Raw genomic sequence first — 5,387 nt, forward strand, 5'->3', positions numbered from 1 at the left:
AAAAAAAAGGTTCTGAAAAACCTAGGGGCAGGACAGGAATAAAGACACAGATGTAGAAAATTGACTTGAGGACATGGGGAGGGGGAAGGGTAAGCTGGGATGAAGTGAGAGAGTGGCATTGACATATACGCACTACCAAATGTAAAATTGATCGCTATTGGGTAGCAGCCGCATAGCACAGGGAGATCAGCTCTGTGCAAAAGGGTGGGGATATGGGGATATATATGTATACATATAGCTGATTTACTTTGTTATCCAGCAGAAACTAACACAACATTGTAAAGCAATTATACTCCAATAAAGATGTTTAAAAAAAAGAAAAGGAACCAAGTGCGCTGAATTAACTGGGTAGTCCCCTTCCCTAGACCAGTTGAGAGAGGTTGAATGATAGATCTTTTACATTATCTTCTTTTTTGATTTATCTCTTTCCGTCCTATTCAAATATCTTCCTCATTAATAGGGTTTTTTTCAGTCATATGACTTCAAAGGACCCTTTCTCTCAAGCTAAGGGCACAACAGAACCTGGGTCATCACCACAAGGGTAGTCCATACACATCATCCCTGAAGAGAAACCAAAGATCTCCGGGTAGCAAATGCTCCACCAGCAAGGAGGATACAACCCCGAACCATGGGATTTAGCCATAGATAGCCAAGGAAAGAGCTTGCCTGGGTTCCAAGGTTAAAGGTTTGATGGAGCAGATGGGAGATAGGAAAATCAGAATAGATCTACAACACAGGTCCAACAGAAAAAAGAAAATGCAGAGACCAACAAAGTTCCATTCAGGCCATATCTTACAAATATGAAGTTCTGTTAATTGAGTTGTTTGTATATTTGCCTCATGATAGGTCAAATTCTGGGCCTTAGTACAGAATTCTGCACATAATACCAATGTAAAATAGTAGTTACAAAATGCAAATTCTGAAAAGCATTCAAGGACATGTATTGCTGATCATGAACACACTTAGAATCCAAAGATTAGATTCAGAGAATCCAGAAAAATGCCTTTTTTTACTTTTTCTTTGCATTGATTTTCTGTCCATTCAGTATTGTCTTGAATGGAAAACCAGAAGCTCTTTCTTACTTGGACTCCCTCCCTCCTTCCCATTCTACCTACTTTCTCTGCAGCTTCCAGTCTTCATCCTGGCTCAGCCCCTAATATCCCATGCTGTGGAATCTCTTAAACCTCTTTGATTGAGCCTTGGGACAATCAGACTCTCACTCTATTTTAGAAGGGTTCCAGTCTTCAGTGCTGAGCACATACAAGGTAAATCTCAAGTTTCTAAAACTGATTGCCTTCATTAAAAGATAAATTGAGGCATATGAAAAATTTTAAGTGTTTATTTGAGCATTTATCCATTAAAATCAGGCAGCACCAAACCCAAAGTGGTGAGAAGCCAGGGAAAAGACAGAAAAAGTGCAAAGCAAAGAAAGGAAGTTATTTGGCTATAGCTTAAAGCTTAGTTGGCTGTTCGTGATTGGTTTTCCTTTGTGTTTTTGACTTTGTAACCTTAAGGTGTTTACAGGCTTGGATTTCAGTTTGCTTACGTAGACCATGTTGGTATTAGAGTCCCCTTAGTCTAATGACCTCCTTGCTTCATTAATTTAACACCTTTCATAGCATAATCTTATTGTCTTCCTAACCAAAAAGACCTCCCCTTCACCAGGGATGAAGATGGACAAATAGGAAGACTGCCTTTTTCTGCAGCAATAGCATTGTAATTCCTCACCCTGCTTTAAACTCTTCCACCTTCCTTTTCTGAAGCCTTGCTACTTTGAATTCTTTCACACATAGTGACTATGATGCAAATTCATTAAATTGAATGACAAAGCAAAGGAGATTTTTTTGAAAAGAATATGTTGGTGCATGCACATATATCTAGTTAGAACTCACCTTAAAAGTTACTATGTCACCAACAAGTTTAAGTGCAATGAAAAAAGTGCAATCACTGTTTTCACTCATCTCCATGACAGTTGCTAAAAATAAGCATAAAACAAAAGAGCAGGCATATTAGCCATAGCAATGGCATGTTTTCTCAGCTTTTATTATACAATAATTGGGAAATCTATAGATTAATCTTTTGCAGGTTTTAGAATAGCATTAATGAATAGCATTGCTGATCTGAGTGTGTATTAAATTCAAAACCATTTTTATCTTCTCATTAATCCTCCTTAGCACCTTCCCCAACTAAATTCCTGATTTTGTTTAGAGTTTAATAAATATTATTTTGTTATTTGCTCTGTGAAATTCCTCCCTTAAATAGGTAAGAAGTAAATCAGAAACTAAATATTTTGTACATAGAAATAGTTTGAGAGCAATACCACATACTACTAAGAAACTCTCTTTATTAGGATCATTACTTTGGTAGTGTGAGAGAAACATAAAACAAACTATTGCTATAATTTCTCTTTGAGTCCCAAGCATTACATGCTTCTTACACAGGGACACTTCCCCATCTGTCCAATCATTGATTAAAAAGATAAAATCCACTAAAAACAAGTAAAATTTAAGGTTAAAAATTGGTCAAGAAGTATGATGGCCTCTCACTTGTAAATTATTTTTCTGAGTGCCTCAGGCTTAATACTGTGTATTAACATGAAGGTAGAGAAGAATCAAATTCAAATTCATTTTTTGACAGGACTACTAGTACAGTAAAATTTAATGGATACCCTTAAAGGTTTTGGTATGAGTCATTCTTGAAAAAATATTACAATTTATTTGTCAAACTTCTGTCTAAAAGACAGAAGGAAAACCCACTCTGTCCTCAAAAATCAAAGAAAATAGTTTAATAGGCAGAGTACTTGTTATTTGACCAAAAAACCCCTCAGATTTCTACCAGAGTCAAGATAGAAAAGATCAATTCAGCCTTTTAAAGAAGTAATGACTCGGAAAACCAATCACATCAGAACAGGGCCTGCTGTTTAAACTGCTTAGATTTTACAGGTGCTATTAGGTATACTTAAAGTTGATTGGCCTATAAATTGAAAAAAAAATCCCTTTGGTATCTCAACAAAGGGAGATATTTCTGTGAGTTCTAGAAGGCTCTCTCCAGGACAGGGTAACAAGGAAATTGTAATTCAGTTCTATTTCTTCATCTCCTTTTCTACCCCTCGGTTTGGTTCTTTCTTAAGTTTTCTTCTTCACCTGGAAAAAGATAATTGGATTTATCACTACCACTTCTAATTCTTAAAAGACATATAAAGCAGTGTTTAATAGATCTTTTCTATATTTGGGCAGTTCCATTTTGCTGAAGAGAATATGAAATATTTCTTCCACTTGAGTTTAATGTTCTACCCTCCAGAATAAATGCAAGGATGGAAGACAGAGGTCAGGCATTAACCTCGAGTGTTTGAGGTATAAATAAAGTGAGAAAGTATATGTATCCCAAATACCAACTCAAAACAGAGAATTTTAATTAGAGAAACAGTACAGTTGACCCCTGAACAATGCAGGGGCTAGGGGCGACAACCCCACTCTGTCAAAAATCCACATACAACTTTATAGACCATATCCACTTACCATCCAGTCTCAATTTTGATAGGCAAAGATATGCAATATTGTTCATTTTCTTTCCTCCACACAGCTTTAAAATATATATTGAAATGATACTACTCAGAATGTCATATATCATGTAGAAAATTGTAAATTTGTCATTATAAATAGCACACTAAACTCAAAGCAAAGCAATTATGTCTATGTTGTTTTTCCTTTGTGAAAGTAATATATTTTTCAAAATATTTTATATACAAGAATCAAATATTTACCTTCAACAACTAGATATTGCAACACGAGTCATTCTTGGAGACTGAATAAGGTATTTGGATTGTGATTTGTATTTGTGTTTGCTTGCTTGCTTGTTTATTTTAAAAGTAAAACTAATTTATAGCTTTTATTTCTAGAATCAAAGTTAGAAATATCCTTAAAAGTTCAACTAAAACGGCTGTTGTATTCCAAAGTGGTGGCAAGATGGTCTTCAAAATGGAAGATCTGTACCAGTAGCAGTTGCCTATTTTCCCCAAAAATCTTTCAGTAAAAGACTACAAAGAATATTAGTAGAAAGGAAAATACTTAATTTCCACCCTCTGATATAATCTTAATCTTCATATAAAGAGCACAAAGATGACTCTGTATCACCACAAGAGAGTTCTCATCATATCTCTCATGGGAAGGTAAATGTCAGTTGTACTCACCCCTGATTTATATATTTTGGCTCCCTTCATTAATCAACACTGAAATTCTTACTGATGTGGTGCTGTAGAAGAAAATGATTAAACTAGGGAAAATATTAGCAAATTGGAAAGTCCCAACATATTGCAATATGTTTAAATTTCTCGCCAGAGACTTACCTGAAATCCACGTTACTGTAATTTGCTTTTATGTTTTTGTTTCTATTCATCCCCTGTTGACCAGTTGACATTTCTCAGTCATTGAAAGGCCTTGCTCCTGCTGATGCTCAAAGCATGAGAAGAAAACAAAGAGCAATTCTTCTTGCCTTCCTACCCAACAGAAGGTACTCACTTTTTTTTAGAGATCTGGTTCCTACTTGCTAACGTTCTAACTAAATGCCATGCAGTCTTCGATCACTGTAATAACAAGACTTACATAAGGGTTAATACTCAGGAGGATAAAGAATTGAATGCTCACAATTGAATTCTAAGGACATGAACTCAGGAATATTATTAGTGTTGTTAAATTTGCCATATCCCCAGTTTCTTTGTTCCATGTACAAATCTTTGACTATCTTCAATGATCTCTTAAATCTGTCCTAATACAGCACATTCATTATATAATATGTTTATTTCAATACATTTGGTTTGCTTTATGGCTATTGAAATATTGCACGTTTTCAAAGCCAAGAAAATTCAAAGGTGTGATTTTTCTTATCAACTAAACTAGTAAAACAACTACCTTTACAATTCTAATTGCTTATTGTTATAAATTACGTGTTCTACATTCTACTTAGGCAGCTAACCCTTGACAGGAGATATTAGAGTCCCCATAATAATAAATTCTTAACTTTTAATATATATGAGTAGTAATAAACTAGTGGAAACACATACAAGGACAACTCTTGGCTATTTTTCTGCAGTGTTCACATCTTCCTATAGCACCTAAGAAAGTAAGGTAACCTATCTGAACTTAGTCCCTCTTAAATAATGCATGAAGAAAAATTCTATATCAATCTCAAAAGAATGAAACCAAGGTTTAGTGAATATATATAAATGTGTCTTCAATACCTAGAAATAATTGAATAAAATTTTCTTACTTTTCTTCTCCTTTAGTTCAGATTTATTTGAAAGAAAATGAGTTGACCAAACTAAGAATTATATAGTTAAAAACAATTATGTAAATATATTCTTCTTTATGATGTTAGCTACTGTTAATTCA

The 5,387-nt window shown here is 34.5% G+C and overlaps 1 long non-coding RNA gene across 1 annotated transcript in view; it reads left to right on the plus strand.

Annotated features, from left to right (window-relative positions):
* Positions 1-4,758, plus strand: part of LOC114485943 (uncharacterized) — a 144,625-nt gene extending 139,867 nt beyond the window's left edge. Inside the window, exons 4-5 of the long non-coding RNA XR_003679181.2 lie at positions 1,127-1,265; positions 4,410-4,758. This is a non-coding gene — a long non-coding RNA (uncharacterized lncRNA). The remainder of the gene's footprint in view (positions 1-1,126; positions 1,266-4,409) is intronic.
* The last annotated feature ends 629 nt before the right edge of the window (positions 4,759-5,387 follow it).

Source organism: Physeter macrocephalus, chromosome 1 (genome assembly GCF_002837175.3).
Source record: "Physeter macrocephalus isolate SW-GA chromosome 1, ASM283717v5, whole genome shotgun sequence".
NCBI lineage: Eukaryota > Metazoa > Chordata > Mammalia > Artiodactyla > Physeteridae > Physeter > Physeter macrocephalus.